This window comes from Panthera tigris, chromosome C2 (genome assembly GCF_018350195.1).
Source record: "Panthera tigris isolate Pti1 chromosome C2, P.tigris_Pti1_mat1.1, whole genome shotgun sequence".
NCBI classification, from domain to species: domain Eukaryota; kingdom Metazoa; phylum Chordata; class Mammalia; order Carnivora; family Felidae; genus Panthera; species Panthera tigris.
In genome coordinates, this window is record NC_056668.1 from 80905977 (window position 1) to 80931748 (window position 25772).

Below are 25772 nucleotides of genomic sequence, written 5' to 3' on the forward strand. Positions count from 1 at the left end.
ATTCAGGATTTCATTTGGCTTCCTTCATTTGTAAAGGATCGAATGGTCATCGGTTCCATTAAAATAGCCAACTCTGTTTTTTGGACTGGTCTTTTGAACCTTACCATTTTGAAGTTCCATGAGATCTTGCTCTTGTCTTATTTTTTAATTCCACTGCTGCAGCTTGAATGCCTTGAAAAGTGGAATGAGCTGCTCATTAAATATCTTTCAAGTTTTAAAAATTAAAGCCATAATGTATCATTAATAATTTGCTTTTATTTCTTCTTTTTATTTTCAAATTGAGGGCAGGGAGAAATAGCAGTTCAAAGTTTTTACTCTTGTGAATGGGTTTTTCAGTCTTTGTACTGAATCTTTGGCTTAAGTGGAATGAAATCTTCATGGGCATTTTACGTACAAAGGCCCTTTAAAACATGAGGTATGTGGGGAGCCTGGGTGGCTCAGTTGGTTGAGCGTCTGACTTTGGCTCAGGTCATGATCTCACGGTCCGTGAGTTCGAGCCCCGCATCGGGCTCTGTGCTGACAGCTTGGAGCCTGGAGCCTGCTTCGGATTCTGTGTCTCCCTCTCTCTCTGACCCTCCCCCGTTCATGCTCTGTCTCTCTCTGTCTCAAAAATAAATAAACACTAAAAAAATAATTAAAAAAAAAACACCAAAACATGAGGTATGCTGCAAAGAACAGTTGTACAGGGCTGCAAAATGAGTATTGGAAAGCAGAACTTTAGATTTAGTGTAACCAGAATAAGTTTTGCAAATCAGTCTTTTTAAAAAAATTAAGGGTGGGTTGATCTTAGTATTGTTAGACTCAATGTGATTACACAAAAATACAACTTCCTCTCTAGGTATTTCTTTCTCCAACCCAAATTACATTAAAAATCTGCTGGGAGGGGTGCCTGGTGGCTCAGTCGGTTAAGTGTCTGACTGTTGATCTCGGCTTGGGTCTGGATCTTGGAGTCGTGAGTTCAAGCCCCGTGTTGGGTGTGAAACCTACTTAAAAAAAAAAATAATAGAAGAAAAATCTATGTATATTTTTTAAGAAACAAAAACAAACCAAAACACAGAAATAGCAGTCCTCTTATTTCAAGATAGTAGGAAGATACAAGCAAGTTAAGTTGTGTTTTTATGTAGTAACTCAAAGATGATCAAGTTAAGCAGACAGTATCTGAAGTTGTTGTGGGAAAAAATAGACAAGTGCAAAAAATGGCAGAATTTACCAATGGCTGAGATAATTCATACCCAAGGAAATGAATGATCTTAAATGTTAATTGCAAAACAAGATACTGTCAGCTGTTCTGTATTAGTAATCTATTGATGCATACAGATTACCCCAAAACTTAGCAATTTAAAGCAGCAAACATTTATTATCTCTCACATTTTCTGAGGGTCAGGAATATGGCAGCAGTTTAGCTGGGTGGTTCTAGCTCAGCATCCTTCATGAGGTTGCCATCAAGCCCGCTCATGTGGTTGTTGAAAGGCCTCAGTTTCTCTGTAGCTGTTGGCTAGAGCTTTCAGCTCTTCACAACACGGGCCTCTCCTGAGGTCTGCTCACAGCATGGCAGCAAGAGTAACCCAAGAGAGCTGACCCCACACTGCCTTGTACCACCTAATTAGTGAGTTGCACATCAGCACTTCTGCCTTATTTTGTTTGTCAGACATGAGACACTAGTCTACCCCATGCTCAGTGGGAAGGAGTTACTCAAAAAGAGAATACCAAGAGGTGGGAATCATTGGGGGGAGCATCTAGGATTTAACTAAGTCAATCAGGAAAAGTCAACAAATCAAAGAGAGACTTGCTTAGTCTGGGGCGTATACTGAGGAGAATAATCTTCTATTAATACTCAGCCCCTTTTGGAATAAAATGAATTCCTTATAAAACACCAGTAATAACAATTGTGGATTACTGAATCCTTTTATAATTCTTATTTAATTTTTCTCAACACCTTCTAGGGTGAGGAAGACACTACTGTCCTTATTTCGCAGATTAGGGAACTGAGGCCCAGACTGTTCACATTACTTAGACGGGATCGTATGTTTAACATTCAACCCGAAGTGTTCCCCCCCGCCCCCGCCTTTTTGACTCTTTCTTTTCTCTCCTCTAAAGAGTGAGTTACTTTCTCTTTTATAAAACGCAACTTAATTTTTTCCTTTCAGATTCATCTGAAAGAGCTGAGTTTTTAAATGTTTAATTGAAAAGTTGAAAACCCTGTTCTTGTATCAATAAAGATGTTAGCTACTTTTCTGCCAGCAGTAAAATAGCCTTTTTGCTATTTTTGTAATGGGTGAGGTCTGATTTCTCCAAAATTGTGCCATACTGTGGTTAGCCATAGTCTACAAGAGGAAAATATATTTACCCTTCTTTAAAATCATTGGTTTTCTAAGAAATATGCTATTTACCACACCAAATCTGAGTAAATCTTTCTGAGACAAAATGCAGTGGTCACTTTGATACCAGACAAGGCCAATTCTCTCCCCCACTAAAAATGCAGAACATCAGGCCTTCAGATCTTTGGTATCTACCTTTATTATACATTTATCTCTTGAGGAAATTTGATAGTGTTTTTGGTGTTAGTCATATCCATATTGGTGCTGAAGGGTTCACTCTGTAGCGGTGTCTTGCTAAACTCATGCAATCCTATCAACATTGCCTGTAGAATGTCCTATGACTTCAGTCAAATATAGTATTTTAATAGGCCCATCTTTAAATTTTCATTGAATCTTGGTGCTTACTTTACTTGCATTGTGTATTCCCATAACCCATTTAACCTTTTCTCCTAAAGGTCCTGATAACATGATAGTGTGGAGTGAGGAGTTCTTTTGGTTCTTTCCTTCTGAATTTGTGTAGACTGAGGTTTATGGAGTGTTAGGGTCCTTTAGGAGTTACTGCTCTCTAGGAAAGATAGATACTTTTTATGTTGTTAAAAAAAAAAACCTTTGGGGTAAATACTGAATTTTTTACACACTGTATATTCTAGTTAAACAAAGTTTATTCTGAGTTATCCTTTTTGAGAGAGGATTGCCCCTGAGTGGGTTCTTGACCCCTCCTTAGTTTAAAATCTTGATGTATTTTTTTTTCACAAAACAATCAAATGATTACATTAAAAAATTTTTTTTCGGGGCGCCTGGGTGGCTCAGTCGGTTAAGCGTCCGACTTCAGCTCAGGTCACGATCTCGCGGTCCGTGAGTTCGAGCCCCGCGTCGGGCTCTGGGCTGATGGCTCGGAGCCTGGAGCCTGCTTCCGACTCTGTGTCTCCCTCTCTCTCTGCCCCTCCCCCATTCATGCTCTGTCTCTCTCTGTCTCAAAAGTAAATAAACGTTAAAAAAAATTAAAAAAGGGGCGCCTGGGTGGCGCAGTCGGTTAAGCGTCCGACTTCAGCCAGGTCACGATCTCGCGGTCCGTGAGTTCGAGCCCCGCGTCAGGCTCTGGGCTGATGGCTCGGAGTCTGGAGCCGGTTTCCGATTCTGTGTCTCCCTCTCTCTCTGCCCCTCCCCTGTTCATGCTCTGTCTCTCTCTGTCCCAAAAATAAATAAAAATAAATAAATAAATAAAAAATAAGGGCTCAGAAACTGAGCCCTTATTATAAAAAAAAAAAAAAAAAAAATTAAAAAAAAAAATTTTTTTTCTCCAGAGATTTTAGAGAGACCCCCCCCCCCCCAACTGCTTCAGTGGAAGGACCAAGTTTAAGATTTATTTCAGATTTTTGTCATCTTCAAGAGTTAGGAGTTTAAAGGTGAGCATGAACAATTCTGGGAGCTCAGAGGACCAATGTGATATGTAACTCTACACCTTTTTTATTATTTCTGTAATGTTTAAATGCCAGTAGATATTTGCCCAAAGAAGTGTATTTTTTCTTATTCTTCCTCAGTGACTTATCCTCTTGTTATAATCCTAGCCTGGGGAAGAGGGAGGAGGGAAACAGTCAGAAGCCATCTAGTGGGCTGAAGTGCCTCAGATGACCTGCTTGGATCTCATATAATCTCAGTTATTCCTCCTCAAATTGCCTCTCCAGTTGGTTTGTTTTCCAAGTCTTAGAAAAGCAGAATTGCAGGTAAAAGAGAATATTTCCTGCTTGGTCACGTGATGGAGCCTGGTTCCTCACAGAGCCATGTGGGTGTCTCTACCTGCAAAACACCTCAACATAAGAGCTGTCCATATAGTTCCAGTTAGGACATCATTCCTCTGAATGTCCCTGGGTATGTGTAGTGGCCCTTGTGTATGGTTGTGTGTTTTTTGGAGACTTACATGTCCTGGTTTTTCAGAAGTGCTTCTGGGCTAATTCAGTTGTTATCTGACCCTCAGACATTCACTATTGTGTCTAACAGCCTAGGGACCACATAATGTAGAATGAATGTTGTTGGGCATTTTTCATCATCAGATGCATCGGGTCCTCTCTGAAAACAGAAGTATCAATTTTTCTGAATTTGGTTGATGCTGTTCAATTCTCAACCTGAGTTTATGGTTTGAATTAAATACATTGAAGCTTCATTGATGCAGGTTAGGGAAGATCAATGATAATTCATCAAATGTCTGAATGGGCAGATTTTTTTAAAATTTATATTATCTTCAATTAAGTATTGCAACCTGAGTAACAAAATTTTGCTAAAGAGCAGTCCTATCAGACCTTTTTATTGGATATAAAAAATGATTTCTATTCATCATATCAGTTATATGTAAATACTTCTGAAATGTGTTTAAATAGCTTATACTCTTGAGTACTTTAAATTTCCCTCTTATGATCTTGTTTGTATTGATTCTTTGGTTGAATAAGCACCCCTTCCCCTCTTTTTAAGAAAAAGGTAGAGTAGATTCCAGTTTTGTGCTATAACAATTAGAATTCATGACATTTCACTCTTCAGTGGGTTATAATATAATCTCAGTTTTTTGTAGGTTTCCAGTGCCCTTGAGATGCAAATAATTTAATATCTGAGTATTATCCTGTCCTAGAAGAATTTAGGATGATGCCTTTGTAATTTTCACATGACAAAAAGCGGTTAAAAAAATCCATCCATTCAGAAGAGAGTTCAATTCAAATCATGGCAGTCCTGTGTCACTTAATTGCCAGAAAATGAAGGTAATTTTGATCAGAGTAATTACACCTTAATAAAATGGAAATACCTCTTTCAGTACTTTTATTTGGTTAATATTCATCAAGAAGAATCTAATAACCCAATAGAACTTTAATTTGGGGGCTGTTGTAATATTAAAAAAAATTTTAACATTCATTTTTGAGAGAGACAGAGTGAGTCAGGGAGGGGCAGAGAGCGAGGGAGACACAGAATCTGAAGCAGGCTCCGGGCTCTGAGCTGTCAGTGCAGAGCCTGATGTGGGGCTGGAACCCACAAACATTGAGATCATGACCTGAGCTAAAGTCGGACGCTTAACTGAGTCACCCAGGCGCCCCTAATTTGGAGGCTGTTTAAAGTATCCAATAGAACTTTAGTTTGGGGGCTATTTTATTCTTTTTAATTTTTTTTTTAATTTATTTTGAGAGAGAGTGTGCACACACACATTCAAGCTGGAGGAGGGGCAGAGAGCGAGAGAGGGAGGAAGGGAGGGAGGGGGGTGGAGAATCCCAGGCAGGCTCCTCAGTTTTAGCACAGACCCAGAACGGGGCGGTGGGGAGGGTGAGGGTGAGGGGGTGCTGGCTGGATCCCATGAACTGAACTGTGAGATGATGACCTGAGCCAAAATCAAGAGTTGGATGGAGCCTAATCGACTGAGCCACCCAGGTGCCCCTGGGGGCTGTATTAATATTTGATCATTTGACATTTGATTCTGTACTACCTTTACAGGTAAAATTTAAATACATTTTAGTTTTGAAGGAAATACTGTGGGTAACTTCTAAGATTGAGCCTAGCAAGCTACATTTTTAGAGATAGGATGATAACCTTCAATATCCAGCTGTTAAGTAGAAGAGGCTGCCTGGGAGTTGTGTTCTAGTGGGAGGTATAGAGCCTGTGGTCTCCTAACCCCTACTACATCAACACTCCAAAGGGTACTTCCGGTGTTTAACTTCTACATTCATTTCAGTTCTTCTAGCAACGAAAAAGTGTTTGTGGGTGTTTTCATCTTGAGAAAAGCTTTTACTTCTGGATTATTTTCTCTGTCAGGGGTCTTTAGAGACCTAAGCTTTGTTGATAGTGCTTCAATCTGGCTGGTGGGTAAGAGTTCCATACCTAGTTGGTGATGTTGCATTTGGTTTTGAAATTCACTGCCTGCCAGCTCTCAATACCTCAGGTGAATGTCACATAATGTCCCAATAATTTAAAAAATGTTTTTGAGACTCAGTAAGGAATTCAAGTTATTTCAACTCAGAAGAGCATTACTTGAGCACCTACTGTGTGTTTAGCCAGAGTGCAGGGCACGGTATATAGGATGCAGAAGAAGCCAGCCCTCAGTCTCCACATTAATGAGCTAGGTTTGGAGGAGTCTTACTCTTTCCAAATTCACAGAAGCAAACCACGAGGAAACTGCTGCTTTTCGCCCTTACTGTCCCTGTACCAGCTTAACGGGTTACCATATTTCTGGTTAGTCAAGAATACTTCTCAGATGTCTGTGGTGTGTTAAGTTTGGAAGAGAGCAAGACTCTCAACCTGAAATTGAACCTACCCCCACCTTCCCCACCCCACCTGTATGCATCCCTGGGTGCATTAGGTTTCCCTTTCAGATTACATTTTTTCATCACTTACTCCCAGGTATTCATCCACACTTATGTGTGAGGCATTATGTGTTAGGCAATTATTGTTGTAAAAAGTACAAAGGTAGATAAACCATAGAATCTGCCTTCAGGCTGGTAGTAAAATTAGCCTGTAGTTCCTGATCACACCTCTAATGCCCAAGGACAAAGTCCAGGTGCACCCTCGTGGGGCAGGAAGTACACTGCACTGCTATTGTTAAATTTGTTTGGGCAGTGGAAAACTGGCAACTGGGCGATCCCCTTGAAGATACAGGTGTAAGGTCCTCTCCTGTGTAAAGATCCCCCAGCTCCTTCTGAAATGTTCCTCTCAGGTTCTCACTATTTCCTCAGCCGTCACCAGCCTGACAGTGTAGTTATCTGTGTGCACAGCAGGCCTGTCTGATAGTCTCCTCACTGCTCTAGGAAATAATGATTTACTCATGGTGTGTGCCCAGCCGTCACATAGCTGGTGCTTGCTAATGGTAGAAGTGAATTGTCCGATTTTTATCGTGGTTTAACTTTAGTAACTCAAATGCTTAGGGAATGGTACATTCTGATAAACTAAGTCATCTGTGGTAACTGATGATTAAGCAGAAAATCCTTTCTTTGGCTTGCACTGTTGAAAGCCTTTCTAAAATCTTAGATCTCACCGTATGGAGGAGTGGTCTAATATATTAATCATCAAATTAATTTAGAATAAAATTAATTTAGAATATTGTTCAGCTAGAGAAACTTTAAGGCAGTCCTTTTGTGTGGTCTTTTGACCATCAGTATCACCTGGAACTTGGTAGAAATGCAGATTTTCCACCATAGCCCAGGCCTCCTGAATCAGAAATTCCTAGGTGGGTCCAATAATCTGTGTTTTAACAAGGCCTTTACGTGATTCTGATACACTGAGTTTAAGAGCCACTGGTATAGGTCAATTGTTCTGAATCCTGGATTCGTATTGTAACTACTTGGGGAGCTTTATTTGAAAAATGAAGTCCCTGAGCTCATCTCCAGAAATTCTGATTTATTTGGCCTGGATAGGCCTAACATACCTATTTTTTAAGTGCCCCCAGGTGATTCTGATGTCCAGCTAGAGTTGAGAACCAGTGATGTAGGGGTGGAACAGAAATTTGGAACTTACTCCACATTATCCTCTGCAGCTCTCTTAAAAAATAAATCCGGGGCACCTGGCTGGCTCAGTTGGAGGAGCATGTGACTCTTGATCTTGGGGTTGTGAGTTCGAGCCCCACACTGGGTGTAGAAATTACTAAAAAATAATAATAATAAACTTAAAAAATAAATCAAAATAATTCTTCTTTCACCTAAAGAAAAATTTACATTTATATTTTGCTTATCAGGGTCTCATTGAACAAGCAGTCCCTATTTTTCATGTCACTGCCTTAATAAAAAAGCAAGTGTTTTTATGCCAGTGGTATTTTCCCACAGGAATAATGTCATATTTGGGTGTTAACTTCCTGATCAAGGCCTTGGCATCAAATAAATCATAGATGGGACCAATAATATATCATAAAATCAATGATACAATAATTATAAACCTCTATGGTCATTTAAAATCATAATATTATGCTCCATGTCCAATAAAATCATCATAAATGTGGTGTGCAACCTAGGATTGCCCCAGATGTCTCAGGGCCATAGAAAAATGCATGTGGTTGTGGTAAACACAGTTTCCTGAATCTATTATGTAATAAATATTTATTAACACTATTTGTATGTACTCTTAGAATTTGGAGAGGAAAGATTCACATAGGCTAGGTCTCTAAAAATGTCCAAGGAAGTCTTGGATGGATGCCTTTTCTACCAGTAGACTGATCAGGAGTAAGCTTGAGGGTAGATAAAAATACTGGGGTCCAATCACCGTCTGCTGTTGGTGGAGGTAGTTAATGTGGGTGTTTCTATCCCTGAAAAGCTCTTCTTAATGAAAGGACTGATCTAAGATTTCTCCTCTTGGCCTTAGTTCCTTCAAAGTTCTGCCTCTCAGCCAAAATAAAGGTAAGAGAAGAAATGATGTGATCAGTACACTTGACATTTGACTGAAAAGCCGTAAGTTGTTAAATTGTTAAGGCCTGCTTTTTGAGGGAGAGACTTCAGATATTCTCTTCAGGGTGGTCCAGTTGGCATAGCGAGGTGAGAGTATGGGGGAATGGTGTGGTGGAAGGATCCCTGGACTTGGGGCCTGAACACCCAGTTCAATCTGGCTGCGCTCCTTAGCACCTGTGTGACTTTTTTTTTTTTTTTAACATTTGTTTTTGAGAGACGGGGAGGGGGAGGGGAGAGGAAGAGAGAGAGGGAGACATAGAATCTGAAGCAGGCTCGAAGCTGCGTCAGCACAGAGCCCAACATAGGGCTCAAACTCAAACCGCGAGATCGTGGCCTGAGCTGAAGTTGGATGCCCAACCGACTGAGTCACCAGGTGCCCCTTGTGTGGCTCTTGATAGAACACCTCTCTGAGCCTCTCTCTTTTTTCTTGTAATGTGAGCAAGAACACACCTTACTCCCAGAATTGTAAGGATTGAATAGGTTAATATAAATAATTGTACCCAGCAAGGGAAGCTTTCCATAAAAGTTACTTTAAGTAGTTGAAATATTGACTGGGGAAATAGATGAGGAATTCTGTCTGTATAATGCCGCTCTTGACCCTCGAGTAGAAAGCCTGCTTCCTGATGGGTACTCAAGCAGATAGAGTTCTGGGAAGCTAGGGAAAACAAGGTGCAAATCCTTCCTGAGAAAGACAATAATAACGTCCATAGCTTGGGTCTTGGAAAGGCCCAGGAATGGCTGGAGTTTGAGTGTGTTGTCATACTTGTAGCCAGGTCTGCATGTTGACTCTGAGCGCATTGTCAGTTAGGGATCTTGGTGACTGTCTGTTGCTCAGTAACTAAAGTGTTGTTTGGACCAAACTGTTGTTTCAAACTTTTCATGGCAGGTATTCCCTGTTGATTCTGAGCTCAGTGGTGTGCATTGATATCAACTACTATAAAATAACCGCAAATTCATAGTGACTTAAATGAATCCACAGTGACTCAGTATACAGGTACTACGTTCTAGAAAATTGTAAAGCAATTATCCAATGTACTGCTAGGGAAGATTATTGCCTGTTATATTAGTCTCAATGATTTTTTTTCTAGCTCAAGTGTTCTCCTTGCCCTTGGACTCTTGTTTCAAGAATACATTAAGTTCTTTAACTAGAAACAGTTCTTTAATTTTTAATATGCTGCTTATTCAAACAGAAGTAAAGGAAAGTAAAAAATGATGAAGGAACGTAGTACTTCTCCAAGGTTTTCCATAGATTCCTAGAACCCAAAGAATCCATAGACCTTAGGGATTACCTAGACCGCTCTCTCCTCCTACTGTCTCTCCTTAATGCCCAGAGAGGTAAAAAAAAAAATGTTACATTGGACATTAATACAAAGTCATTCTCCTCATTGTCATTGCGATGCTTTTTCTTCTACCTCACACAGCCTTTAAATGAGTTCTCACAAAATTTTTTTTTTTAATGAATATAATTTATTGTAAAATTGACTTACATACAACACCCAGTGCTCATCCCAACAAGTGCCCTCCTCAATGTCCATCACCCATCTTCCCTCTCCCCCACCCTCCCATCCACCCTTAGTTTGTTGTCTGTATTTAGTAGTCTCTTGTGGTTTGCCTCCTTCCCTCTCTGTTTGTATCCGTTTTTTTCCCTTCCCTTCCCCCATGGTCTTCTGTTCAGTTTCTCAAAATCCACATATGAGTGAAAACATGTGGTATGTGTCCTTTGACTGACTTATTTCACTCAGCATAATGCCTTCCAGCTCCATCTACATTGCTGCAAATGGCATGATTTCATTCTTTCTCATTGCTAAGTAGTATTCCATTGAATATGTAAGCCACATCTTCTTTATCCATTCATCAGTTGATGGACATTTAGGCTCTTTCCATAATTTGGCTATTATTGAAAGCACTGCTATAAACATTGGGGTACACATGCCCCTATGCATCATCACAGAATGGGAAAAATTTGTTTTTAAGTAAAGCTAAGTTCAGGAACAAAACAGTATTTTTCATTTTCTTGAAGAATTCATCAACCAAGATGATTTAGTTTTTTTTGTTTCCTTTGAGATGCATTTCAGAATAGCACTGGTATACCATACAATCCAGCAATTCCGTTTCTGGGTATTTACCCAAAATAATTAAAAGCAAGAACTTGAACAGTTATTTGTATACCTATGTTAATAGCAGCATTATTCACAATAGCCAAAATGTGAGAGCAGCTTATATTGACAGGGGCGCCTGGGTGGCTCAGTTGGTTGAGCATCTGACTCTTGATTTCTGCTCAGGTCATGATCATAGGGTCATGGGATCAAGCCCTGTGTCAGGCTGAGAGTGGAGCCTGCTTAAGATTCTCTCTCTCTCTTTCTCTCCCTTCCTCCCTCCCTCCCTTTCTCTCCTTCTGCCCCCTCTCCAGCTTGCTTTATCTCTCTCTCTTAAAAAACAAAAAAAGTCCATTGACAGATGAATGGATAAACAAGATGTGGTATATACATGCAATGGAACATTTTTCAGCCTTAAAGAGGAAGGAAATTCTGACACATGCTATAACATAATTGAACCTTGAAGATATTATGCTAGGTGAAATAAGCCAGACACAAAAAATAAAATACTGTATGATTCCACTTGTGAGGCGCCCAGTGTATTCATGTTCAGGGAGACAAAGGAGAATGGTAGTTGCCAGGGGCTGGGGGAAAGGGGAGAATGGGGAGTTACTATTTAGTAGGTACAGAGTTTCAGTTGAGGAAGATGAAAAATTCCTGTAGATCGATGGTGGTCATGGATACACCAGACTACCACTGTATTTAATACTGTTGAACTATACATACTTAAAAATGGTTTATAGAGCGCCTGGTGGGCTCAATCAAAAGAACATTTGACTCTTGATCTTGGGGTCATGAGTTCAAGCCCCACATGGGGTATAGAGATTACTTCAGTTTTTTTTTTTAAATGGTGTAAATGGTAAATTTTATGTTCTGTATATTTTGTCACAGTAAAAAAATGTTGGGGGAGAAAAAGAGGTGATCTTCCAAATAAAGTCAAGACTCTGAAAGACTTAAAAAAAAAAAACAACACAAGGAAGGGAACTAACTGGCTGAATGAGATGATAAAGTCTGGTGGAAGGAATGCTGGTCTAGGCTCTAATTCTGGTTCTGTCTTTAACCAGCTCTGTGACCTACCCATTTGGCCATTACTTTTGTCACTTTGTCATCAAAGTGAGGTTGTCGGCTAGGTCATGTCCAACCTTCCTGCCTGCTCTAGAATTCTGTGAGTCTATAAGTCCTTTGCAAAGAAATACTTTTTTAGGAACAACTACTCGTGTGAAGGTTAGGAGCCAGACACATCTGTGAAATGAGGGCAGCTCAGTTCTCTAGGATTTGTTCTGACCAACCCTTGACTCAGGCATGTTTGAAAATATAGTAATCTTTGTAATCTGTCCTTCCTGCCACGCTGCTCGGAGGCAGGACCAAAACTCCAGAGTTGTCAGATTCTAGAGCTGTATTTTAATGTACCTGCTTTGATACCAGGCCCAGAGAAAGGGGCTGTTTCTCCCAATGTTTTTGACAGAGTGTGGCATCAGAAATCAGTTTCTGGGGGCACCTGGGTGGCTCAGTTGGTTAAGTGTCTGACTTCAGCTCAGGGCATGATCTCATGGTTCATGGGTTCGAGCCCCACATCGGGCTCTGCGCTGACAGTGCAGAGCCTGCTTTGGCTACCCTGTCCCCGCCCCCCTCTGCCCCTCACCTGAGCGTGCTCTCGTTTTCTCGCTCTCTCCCCAAAATAAATAAACATTAAAAAAAAATAGTTTCTGCCTTCAAAGATAGAGCTATTCCTCCTAAGTTGTCTTTATTTTCACTAATCGATGGAAAAGGGTTCTCTCTTACCTGGGCTAGTGTATCAGTTATGTAAAAGTTGTTTCTTTAGGCTTTGGAGCATATAGTTTTGTATGAAGTTAATCCTTCCTCTTAGGTTTCACGCAGACTTGTGTTAGCAGAGCTTTGCTTTTATTAACCATACACAAGCTGATTGGCAGGCTGAAGCTTACCTTTAGCACACTGTGAGTGCCATGTGTGGGCAGCATGTGGATATGTTGGGTGAGAAGAGGTACAGACAGCCTGGCGTGAAAAATAGAGGCCATTGACTGTGCTGGTTGTTTATATGGATTATCTCCCATCTCTCGATAGCACTGTGAGGCATGGTGGCAACTTTATTCCTCAGAAGAGAAGATAGAGAGGTTCAGGAGGATTGCCACTCTCCCAAGGCCACCAGCAAGAAAGGTGACAGACCTTAGATCTGAACTTCTGTCTGATTGCAAAGCCTGTGTAGTCTTTCTGCTATATGACACTTTCTAATATAGGAAGACATGTAGCCATGCTATTTGATAATGTAGAACTGAAAGATTATTCCAATTCAAGAAGGCAGTAATAGAATCACTAACTAGTTTCTGTTTTTAATTTTTATCCCCATAAGGCTGAGATCTGAATAATCTGTGACTGGTGAGCCATGTTTGTGATAGCTGTGACAAAAAGCAGAACTATTCTTCCATGCCCTTGTATCTTAGGACAATAGAATATTCTATTCCTCTATAGAATGGAGGAGCAAGTGCTGTAGGCTGCTTAGGAGAGGGTCTCAGGTGGTTCAGAGCTATCCTAGGAGTCTAATGCTGGTAGTTCTTCATAAGTCTATTTATGGTGTCTTTTAGGAATGCTTATGGTGTGACCAGATACTCTTCTCATTTTTTTGCACCTGTGTATTTCTAAGTAATAGTGACTCTTATTCCATCTATTTTTAACTTCTCCTCTAACAGTGTAATTTATTATAGCATAGGACTTGGAATTTATCTTCCCTTCCTATTCCACTCATTAGTCATTCATATAGATTCTAACAAGTCAAGAGAAATAGAAAGAATGCTATTTGATATTACTAGTTGAGGTTGTGTCCCCTTTGTGTGTTCCTCCCTCCCCCACCCCCACCCCCCAGTATTTTTTCTTAAGGCTAATGTGGTATCTGACAAATAATTTGTGTTCCATGGATGAATTTGATGAATAGGTGAAGGAGCTTGCAGTTTTATAGAGAATCGCTGTTTACGTCTTTGATAACACCTATGCTAAATGAATGTATATGTAATCTCTGTCTCTGTCTTTGTCTCTCTCTCTCTTTACTTTTGGTATTGGGGGAAAAGGGCAGATACCCAATTCCAGAATTAGTTAGACTTCTATTCTGTAAATCTGTGTTTGGAGTGGTCATAATTTGATGGTGTTTGAAACCAATAAAATAACGATCTGCTTTTTAACAGGATTCGCTATGATTTGATGAGTGATTTGTCTATGATCATGCATTCAAGCTGTTGGCAATAATAGTAATGTCTTTACTAAAATGGAATTCAGTATGAGAAGATGAATCTGAGTTTAATGAAGTTCAAACTTAAAGGTATAGCCACTCCCATCTTCAAATACTCAAATAGTCCATATATATAGGAATATCACACCCACCCCCATCTTTCCTTCTCATATTTTCCCACCGTAGGAGACCCCCATTGTCAAAGATGCCCTTTGTTTCTGGAGCAAAGCTTCAGAGGAGGAGAGAAGAGAAATTGGGAATTTTGAGGGCCTGTTCCTGGAACTATATAGCCTCCCTGTTAAAAATTTTTTTAGAACATATTTCTCTGTAGAAGCAGTATTATGGGAATAATTGGTTATATGATACTGTGAGCTCTTAATGGCTACTTAGGATACTTAGGTGGGTTTACAAATCACCATTCTATTAAGTTTTCCATGCCCTTCTCTCCCTCTTCCCACTTTTACAGTCCTACCTAGGATGAACCTCCTGGTGAGCTGCTAGGTCCTATGAAAGCTGGGCCTCCAGCTGATGTCAGCCCATTCTGATGTGCACATTAGGCGTAGGGGCTCTGTCATCTTTATCTGTGTGTCTCTAGCTCCTAATTTGGTGCCTGGCACAGAGGACATGCTACCCAATGCTTGCTGAATTAGGTTAAATTTAAGGAAGAAAAACATTTACATTCTCTATTTTCATCCTCATCAGTTTCTCCAGAACTTTCTTATCTAGAACTTGTCAGCACGAGAAGTAGAATATGGAGTGGGTTTATTCACTGATCCCTTTATTTACTTACTCAGCAAACCTTTATTGGTCATCAGGCACTACTAGGCTCTAAAAACATGGCAGTGGACCAGTATGGTTCTATTGCCTGCTCTCTTGGAGCTTATAGTTTGGTGGTGGGAAAGAAGTGCCATCATCAGGAAGGCATTCACTGGGTTGGGTGGGACGGTTACTGGAAATACATAAAATGGCTATTTAAAAAATACAGGGACTGGCTTTGAATTAGCCTGTGTGTCTGATGGCAAAATCTCTTTTCTTCTTTTTTTTTTTAATGTTTATTTTTGAGAGAGAGAGAGGTGGAGAGGCAGAGAGAGGGAGACACAGAATCTGAAGTAGGCTCCGGACTCTGAGCTGTCAGCAGAGTCTGACACAGGCTTGAACTCACGAACCGCTAGATTGTGACCTGAGCTGAAGTCGGATGCTTAACCGACTGAGACACCCAGTCTCCCCACTTTTCTTTTTTTAAGTTTATTTATTCATTTTTGAGAGAGACATAGCACAAGAAGGGGAGAGGCAAAGAGATAGTGAAAGAGAGAGAATCCCAAGCAGGCTTCATGCTGCCAGTGCAGAGCCTGATGAAGGGCTTGAGCTCACGAAGCTGTGAGATCATGACCTGAGCCGAAACCAAGAGTCATACGCTTAACTGACTGAACCACCCAGATGCCCCCAAAATCTCTTTTCTTAAATATCAGTGATGAAAAAGTGACTTTTACAATTATTTAGAATTGTCCTTAAAAATAAACTAATGAAAGATGTGATGTGGGCAGTCTGTTTTTACATTTTGTTTGGTTACAGAGTAATGCCCATTTACTTTCTTTTTAAATAAAGTCTTAAAGTCGTAATCTGCAATATTAAAAAATAAACTTTTTCAAATATTCTGCTAGTAAATTATTAATTCTTTGAGTTTTCTATTAAGGCAAGCTATCAGTTTTCCTTGCGCCTGGTGACTAATTCAGTTGCTTATTATTTCTATTCATAGTTCCCCAATCTTAGGTAAAACTGAGCGGATTTAATGTGAATAGCTTCATCAGTTTCATACAGGTAAAAAAAAATCATGAAAAAGAAAGTTAAGAAAATCATAATATAAAACCAGCAAGATAAAGGGTGATTAGGCTGGTGCCTGGGTTCAAAGAAAGTGAAATTTTTTCTTGATATTCTCTCTGTGATGCAAGATTTCTTTCTATAGATTAGTAAATTTACATGAGCTGTTTGAGGAGATTACATTCTTACAGGTCCCTTAAAGCTCTTTATTACGTACAGCCTGAAGCCCAGTCACTTCTTCACACTTGTTTCTGTGAGTAAATGCTTTATTAAATGTAAAGGGGCTTTCAAGATAAAAATAATTCTGTTTGTGGATTTTTGGGGAGCTTCTTTCTAAGACAAATGTGGGTAAACAGTACCTCCTGTCAAATCGGCCTATGTAAGGGATTCAAGCACACCTGGTAGCAAAGAGGTTTAACCTAGTTTCTCAGATAAAAACTTGAGGCGGAGGAAGGATGAGGAACCATCCAGGTGAGCTGAAGAGCTGTCACCTTTAGCCTACTTTCCCTTTGATGGAGAACTTTATCCTCAGGTCAGTTAGCCTCCTCAGCCCACCTATTAAGGTTCTTGGTCGCAAGGAACAGAAACTCACCTCATCTAGCTTAAGCAAAAGGGAGGATTTTTTTGCTTACTTAGCCACCTTGCAAAATGAGCTGGGATGACATAGGTCTTAAGGACCTTCAGAATGAGGGACTTGAACACAGCTGTAGGTCTCTGTTTGGCTCCTTCCCTCTTTGTTACCACCTTTTGTCTCTGCCTATCTGTTAGTGTCATCATTTTTCTCTTACCTCAGATGGGCTTTCTTTACATGGAAGGTGGTGCCACATTCAGTGTCAGCCTGTGGATGTTTTAAAGCCTGTGATCTGGGAGAAAACAGCTTGTGTTCTCTACAGTTTAAGTTTGAAAAATCTCAGTGAAGAATTCTGATTGGCCTGGCCTAGGTCATGTGCCTGTGACAGTTTGTACAGCCAAAGGGATGAGATATATGATAGGCTTGGCTTGTATCCCACACCCAGGGAGGTCACACAGACATTGCCCTGAGGGAATTGTTAAAAACAGCCAGAGCAGTTTCTTGCTTTTTTAGTCCATATAGGACCTAGTTCAAACAACTAGTTAAGATTCTTTCTCTAATTCATTGAAAATCATTTAAAGTATTTTGCTGTTGTTGTTTTTGTCAGGTTATGGACTTTACACCCAACTAACCTGTGGTTCCTCTTTGATTTTACTCTGTTTTTTCACAAGAGCACAGACTAGCACTCTGTGCTGTAGTGTGTTCTTGAGAATTATGGTTGATTTGACTAAATGAATACCACCGGAGTAAGTAGTAAAACCTTGGTTTGCGAGCATAATTTATTCCAGAAATGTGCTTGTAATCCAAAGCACTCATAATATCAAAGCGCATTTCAAGAACCATTGGCTCAGTTGTGATCATGTGGCATTCAGCATCTCATACCACTCTTATTGCAACACATCGCTCATTTATCAAGTTGAAATTTATTAGAAATGTTTACTCATCTTGTGGAACATATGCAGAACAACTTACTTGCAATCCAAGGTTTTACCGTATATGGAGGCATAGAATCATAAAACTTGAGTGGTGAAAGAGATACTAGATTCCATCTGCCTTTAATAGTTTCACATATATTATGGGGTCTCCAAAACACAAAAGACCCAGAGATAAGAGAGGGTGGGTACTTACAAATGTAGGCCCTATTCTGGGAACTGAGGATAGTGATATGAAACAGATAAAGGTCCTTGCCCTCGTGACAGTAAATTTTTTCTTTCAATATTTTATTTATTTTTGAGAGAGAAAGAGACAGAGTACAAGTGGGGTGGGCAGAGAGAGAGAGAGAGGGAGACACAGAATCAGAAGTAGGTTCCTGGCTCCGAGCTGTCAGCACAGAGCCCGACATGGGGCTCAAACCCACAAACTGCGAGATCATGACCTGATCTGAAGCTGGATGCTTAACCGGCTGAGCCCCCCAGGCGCCGCCCCCCCCCTTATATTTACCTAAAGAAAAATATTTATGTTTTTTTTTTTTTTTACCTTAAGAAAAATCTTTACAGGCTAACTAAGGATGCCAAATTTCTTTGATATTTGGCTGAAATCATACCAGGTTAGAACTTCTCTTTTAAGAGTGGGCTGACCCAAGGGCGCCTTGGTGGCTCAGTCGGTTAAGCTTCCGATTCTTGGTTTTGGCTGAAGTCATGATCTCAGTGTTGTGAGTTCGAGCCCTGCATCAGGCTCTGTGCTGGTGACGTGGAGCCTGCTTGAGATTCTGTCTCTCCCTCTCTCTGCCAATTCCCCACTCACACTGTCTCTCTGTCTCTCTCTCTCTCTCTCTCTCTCAAATAAAATAAACCTTAAAAAAAAGAATGGGCCGACCCAGGAACAGAACTGAAGCTCTGATTGTCAATATGTATCTTTGAATAATTGTTTAAGAAGCCAAACAAATTATTAGAGAATGATGTTTGTTTAGCAGATAAAATCTTTTGAGGTTATGGTGTCTGTTGGAGAAAATAAATAAAAAGAGGTCTTGGTGGTGAGAATGACTAAGAGCTCAGTCTTTGAAACTGACAGACTAGGACTCCAATCTGAGCGCTCTGCTTGCTGATTTGGTAATTCAGGCAAGTTGCTAAATCTCTTCTAGCCTCACATTCCTCAGCTGTAAAATGAAGATATCTGTTTCTTTATGGCTTCTTGGTGAGTGTTAAGTGAAAGTTAAACAGTTACTTTTTTTAATATTTTTTTTTATTGTGGTAAAATGCACATAGTATAAAATTTACAGTTTTAACCGTTTTTAACTATACAGTTCAGTGGCATTAAGTACATTCATATTATTATGCAACCATCACCACCATCTATCTCCAGAACTCTTTCATCCTGCAAAACTGAAACTCTATACCCATTAAACACTAACTCCTCATTCCCCTCTCCACTCAGCCCTGGCAACCACCATTCTACAAATAGTTACTTTTTTATAAATGGTAAGATCTCAAGAAATGTTAGCTGTTATCCCTCTAGATCAGGAGTCAGCAAACTCCAGCCCACAGGCCAAGTTTGGCCAGCAGCCTGTTTTGGTAGGGTCCTTGAGCTAAGAAAGGTTTTTTATATTTCTAAAGGGTTGTAAAAACAAAGCAAAAACAAAATAAGAAGAATATGCCACAGAGTATGTAGCCCACAAAACCTAAAATATTTACTATCTGGTCCTTTATAGAACAGAAGCTGTTCTAGATTTAATGTATGTATATATTTTATCATGGGGTTCTTTATGAATCTGATTAAAAATGAGTGTGTATGTGTGCATACTCTTCCATGTATCTTACGGGGGTTATATGAACCTTTACCCTAGACCATGAATTCTTAGTGGGGCCATGTTGCCCCAAGGGAATGAAATTGGTTCTTGAAGGATAAGAAATGTTAGATATTATAAGGATTTGCGGCCTTCCAAAGAACCACAGTATGTAAACAGATATATAGTGTACCTCTGGTATTAAAATTTCTTGGGGAGAGGGGCTGGGGTGATTAGAACAAATGTCTAGTTAGGTGGTTAGGCTTGTTAGGGGAGTGATAATGATAAAAAGTTTTAGAAACACTGCCCAAGACTGAATTCTGGAAAGAAAGACATGCATCTCTTTTAGTCTCTGAATATACCAGCATTTAACAGCAGATCTAGAATATTTTCTTTGATCTGTTAAATTCGTTGTAGCATAGTTGAGTGAATGAAGCCTCTGATCTAGCTCAGTGATCCATTCTGTCTAGAAGTTGCTTTCATAGCAAACTGTATAGCACTAGAAATTAAGTTCTTTTTAACCTTAAATAAGTTAGTGAAATGATTAATCTTTCTGATATAACAGATGGTTCTTGCTTACTAGAATAGCATTTTTATTCTTATTTTTTCTTAGACTTGTTTTTTACGCAATAAAATGAGTGTAGGTGTAAAGACCTCTAACCTTATATCTCTCTGTAACAGTTATATCAACTCTAAGTTGAAAAGAAAACACAGATATATCATTATTTTACCTGAAAAAATTAAGTCGGACTTAGAATATACAGATTTTGATAGCAGGCCACTGAAATGTCAGGAACTTAAGTGATCCTGATCTTGCCTCACAGGCAAAGACTGTCTTAGGTATCTCTGTATCCCGAGAGCCTAGGACATGGCAGGTGATTGGTGAGTGTGTTTCTGGTACTGACTATCCTGGTGATATTTCTGTACGTGCTTCATGGTATCCTGGGGTTGTTTCTACCAGCAGGTTACATTCCTGTAGATACAGTTCTACCTGTCTCACTTGGGTCCCCAGGACCAGTTGGTCTTTCCGCCTCTGTCAATAGAGTTTGAGGATGATGAACAGCAGGGCATTGTTCAAACAGCAGTCATTGCACAGAGAAAGTTTTGATGGTATAACAAATGCTAATGTAGTAGTGCCCAGCTCTGTGGTTGACTGAAGAGTGTGGTGTGGTGAATGGTACCGAAAAAGGCAGAGCCAAGGCTTCATGCCCCGTCTGGGTTGGGAGCTGGAAGTGGTGTCTGGAGAGGGGGACCTTCCATTCCAGCCTGAGTCTCTGAGGGAACAGCCTACAAGACCCAACAGGCCATTACTCAAATAGCTCTACTAATGTTTCCCTTGGGAATCAGGAGCTATCTACCAAGAAGACCTTTATGAACATAAAACTTGTCTCCTGGTACATATTCTTTTTAACATTTCTATGTGTCTACCATATATGTATCTGCTTTCATATAAAAATATCAAAAAACATTATAAAACTTCATAGGGAATTAATATTCCAGAAGAATTAACATTCATTCATATCCTGAGCCCACTATTTAATGAATCCCTGGGAAGACTTACATTATAGATGGAGAAGCATAGTTAGGCTATTGATTGGGCATTAGCCACTTGGGCCAGTCAGATCTTGGAAGTTGAAGTGTTGTCACATAAAATTATACAAACCAAGAACTAGCTGCAGAGGCAGTGGCCTATGGTTAGAATGACAAAGTGATAGCCCTCTTTGGGTCTCCTTGGTTTATGTCCCAGAGTTTGTAATCAACTGCTGGAGTGGAGTCTCTGGGAACCCTTTGTCCTGCTCTCAAAGATGAGAACTCTGGTGACCGTGGCAGTCCCAGTGGCCCTGGGGCTCCCCGTCACCTGAAGTCCTTCTGCACCTCTGCAGAGCTCCATGCAGCCCCAAGGGGCCCACCACTATTCTTGCTGAGGGCCAGGGTGGAATTAGGCCTTCTCAGAGTAGAGGCAACAATCTCTTTTCAGTAAGAGTCCAAATGTTCAGACACCTATATATGTGAGGGGCACACTTACTTGTATTACTGTTCATGGGTCCGTTGTTGGTTTGCAAGTATTTCACATGTCTCAAATTTGAATCAAATGTATGATAACCTCCAATCTTACAATTATCCTTTTCTATAAACCTTAAATGGCCTAGTTTCACTATGACATTTTAGTGGAATTAAACTTGAACTAAAAATTATGTAATTAATTACAACTACTAATTGAATCTAGCCTGTAACTTGATAACACAAGGCCCCCAGCTGACAGGTGGTTAATCCCTACTGCATAACTTCTTCATATGTGTTCCTTAAGATAGGATTTAAAACAAGACTTTTGGTAAAAATCTCAAGTGAGTGTTATTTGGTGACCAGGCTGGAAAACCAGTGACTTCCACCTCCCAAGCCCTCAGCCTGAGGTCCTGGTCTACCTTCACGGAGACTTCCCTCTATGAAAGTCTTGCAACCCATGAGGCTTGCACGTTTACATATTCTAGTTACTGTGTGGACACAGTTAGTCATGGAGCTATTTTCAGACAAGATCAGTGTAGCCGTGCCCATTGATTTACATTCTGAGCTTCTGGGGATGGACTGAAATTACTAGGAATAACCATTGTTTGATGACTACCTTGTAAGTGCCATGGTGTAGTGAAAAGGCTTCTTTCTCAAAATGAGTGTGTGATAATATAATTTTCAATATGAATGAATGTGAACTTTTAAAACATGCTACATTGGAGGGGCGCCTGGATGGCTCAGTCAGTTGACCGTCCGACTTAGGCTCAGGTCATGATCTCATGGTTTGTGGGTTTGAGCCCCGCGTCAGGTTCTGTGCTGACAGTTCAGAGCCTGGAACCTGCTTCAGAGTCTATGTCTCCCTCTCTCCCTGCCCCTCCCCCAATCACACTCTGTCTCTCTGTCTCAAAAATAAACAAATATTAAAAAATTTTTTTCAACATGCTACATTGAATAAAGCCATGGTCAAAAGATGAATGCCAAGCAGAGATGGTGTGCAAAACTTATTTCCAGACTATCTGAAGCAAACATATGGTGCCACTGGTCTAGTTGAGTGTCACTGTGGTGGAGAGGAAAGGTGGTAGGTTTTGGAGTCAAATAGACCAACGTTGGAAATTAGCTGTTTTCCTAAGCAGGTTGGTCTTCAACCAGTTTTTACTCATTCAAAAGAAAGAGGGGGAAGGCTAATAATTCTCTACATCATCAAAAAGTTCCTGGCACATGAAGTTCCTGGCACATAGAGGGTGTTTTTAGCAGTCTTCTGTGTTGGGGCGATCTCTTTCACTCTTCTCTCCCCAAAAGAAGAAGGAATGACTTGTCTTACTCTACTGAGTCAGGGTTTAAATTTAGTAAGATCCCAGAGTCAGTACATATATGTTTTAAATGGTTATGTGAAATGTGCCTAATATTTGAAATGAGCCGTACATGATTCATGTTTTTAGCAATCTATATATTCTGCCCAATTCTAAAAAAAAATTTTTTTATAAGACAGTTAATTCATTTCTTAGACACACTATGAACTCCCAGGACCTTATCCCACGAATGCAGTCCTGGTTAGAGCTCTTCATAGAGCCTTGAATGTTTCAAACCCACTAACCTCATTTTGTACATTTCCCAAAAGCAAGCACACACACACACACACACACACACACGCACGCACGCACATACATACATACATGCAATTTATGATCCAACTTTTGGGAACAATGTTAAAACAAACAAACAAAATTCTTAGAAAGTTGTGAGGTGCCTAAAATAGTTTGATTTTTAAATGGTTTAGGAACTTTTCCCATAAGACATGGTGCTTGCTGCTATAAATAGAGGCATGCATGTGTGTCCAGAGTATTCTCTGTAGTCCCAGTGCTTAAGAGGATCAAGAAGTCAGTTGTATTATCTTGATATCCAAAGTCCATTGTGAGCTTTTAACCCTGTTAACTCTAAACTTAAAAAAAAAATTATTTTAACTTCACAAAACCTCCCAATTGAGAACATTTCACATGAGAAGTTTTCAGATATCTTGTCACTTTCCCTTTTTTTTAATTAATTTATTTATTTTGAGAAAGAGAGCATGCAGGGGAGGGGCAGAGAGAGAGAGAGAGAGAGAGGGAATGAATGAATCCCAAGCAGGCTCCACACTGTCAGCGCAGAGCCTGATGTGGGGCTCCAACCCATGAACCATGAGTTCATGGCCTGAACTGAAAACAAGAGTTGGCTGCTTAACTGACTGAGCCACCAAGGCACCCCCTTTCCTTTATTAAGGGCAAAACAACTAGTCCCCTACCCCCTTCACCATTTGCATCGCCACTAGGATTTTCTAATGGGCTTTGATAATTGTTAAAGCTGGGAGTTGGGTACATGGTATCTACCTACTTTCATATTTTTTTCTATATAAATTAGAGCAGATGCATTTTTAATAACTCAGACTAGCCAGAATTCACCTTTTTTTTTTTTTTTTTTTTTTTTTAATCTATGACTGGAGTAAGGTGGTGGTATTATTTTCTTCAGTCTCCTTGGGTTGTTCAAGGTAAGGTATTGGAAAAGAAAAGAAACTAAAAATAATTAGGTATGAGATCCCTAAAGTGTACATACTATTTTAAGATTTCTCCAATATCAGTTCTCTAATAAGCTGAGAGTTTCCAGTCTGAAGCTACCTAAAAACTTCTGGAAAATGTGGGTAAGAACCATATTTAAGTATGGCAAGATGACCAGTGTAGTGTAATTGAAGGGCAGAGGACTTGGAATCACACGTGAGAGCCAAGGCCTGGCTTTGCCACTTACTAGCTAAAGGGTCCTTGGGCATACCACCCAACCTTTCTAAGCCTGTTTCTTCAGCTATAAATTGAAGACAGTATGTGTTCTACCCCTTAGGAGTTTCTTTTTAGCTATTACTATTATACAGAGGCTGGTGAGTTACCCATTTATCTAATGTGCACCATCATCTGTTGAACCTAGAAACTGGGAATATGTAGCAATAAAAGCAATCACATAGGTAATTTATTCTCAGGTAGCTCATAGACAAATGAAGGGAATACAAAAATACACAGAAAAACAAATACCACTTTTGAAGATATTTTTAAATAGTGCAAAATATGCCCAGTACCAGCTGAATGCATGTATTGAAGAAAACAAACAAAAATGGTCCACCATATATGCAAACAAAACTAATTTCTAAATATCTTCAGTTTGTCAAAGGTCTTTAAACTTCCTATCCATCTATAGCCTTACCTTGATCATATTTTCTCTAGATAAACTCACTTGGTGTAAGAAGCTGTATAGCTACTTAAAAAATATTGTCCTACAAGAGGTACATGAATGCATTCTCCTTTCCACAGAAGAGCAAATAGATGCCCCTTCAACTCCCCATCCCTACTCTTAGTCCCCTTCATCCCTTCCCAAGTATAATCACTCTTTCCTTTTGGTATCTGCCCTTCCATACCTTTTCTCTTTCTTTACACATGCATATATGTATCCAGAGAAAAATACATAGTGAAGCATCTGTTTTTCTTTTGTTTTAAACAAGTGTTGTTACACTAAGTGGAACATCCTGCAACTTGCTTTTTTCACCCAACAACATGTCCAGGAGAACTTTCCATGATCTGGCTCATTCATTTTAACCTCTCTGTGTCCTCTTCTGTACTGGTTTGTTTCACCATTTGTCTACTGATGGACAGTTAGGTTGTTTCCAGATCCAGACCATGCTGTCTACACATGTTTGTAATATCCTATTGAAGCATCTATGTAAATTCTTCATGTGTTCTTTAGGGTAGGTATCGAGAAGTAGAATTGCTGTGTTATAAGCTATATACTCTAAACTTTGACTAGTTAATGGCAAATGGCCCTTCCAAGTAAAATGAACACTATTTTTCACACTTCAGTTTTTGGCCCACCTCCTCTGAGCCACTTAAATAGTGAAAGATTTGCAGAGTATAGTGATGGTGGTCTAGAGTAGAGCAGCGCTTCTTAAATTTAATATGCAGACTGATTACCTGGGGGTTTTGTTACAATTCAGATTATGATGTAGTTTGAAAAGGGGCCCACGATGCTTCATGACTTAAAAGCTCTCAGGGAACACAGACACTGCCGATCAGGGACCACACTTGGAGTAGCAGGAATTTAGAGAACAGATCTCACTCCAGCTTGTTTCTCTGTATTGCCGAAAGTTACAGTTTTTATGGGCATGTATGTCTGTGCCTTGACATGTGGACACGAGCTGTGTCCAGAGGAGGCTCTGTTTTGCCAGAGTATTTAAGCTCTGGCCCTAGAGGTCTAGATCTTAAAGCCCTGTGAACATGTATAGTAAAATGTTGACGGTTGTTGAAACTGGGTGATGGGTACATATAGGTTCCTTGTACTGTTGTCTGTACTTTTGTGCAGAGCATTTTGTAGAGATGTTCATAATATAAACTTTAAAACAAAAGAAAGATCCTTTGAAAACTGAGTTGCTCCTAAAAATTTTCAGCTTGGTACATGCTGTTATGCTTTTCCTAGATTTCCTCTGGTAGATGATGTGAAAGTATTTTATGTTAAAAATAAGTGCAAAAAGAACTTTGTTCTGTATCTACCTACCTTAGCAGCTGCAGTCAGATTCCCCCTTCACTATTCAG

The 25772-nt window shown here is 39.9% G+C and overlaps 1 protein-coding gene across 4 annotated transcripts in view; it reads left to right on the top strand.

Moving 5' to 3' along the window:
• IGF2BP2 (insulin like growth factor 2 mRNA binding protein 2) overlaps positions 1-25772 on the top strand; it is a 156664-nt gene that overhangs the window by 15968 nt on the left and 114924 nt on the right. The window lies entirely within an intron of this gene.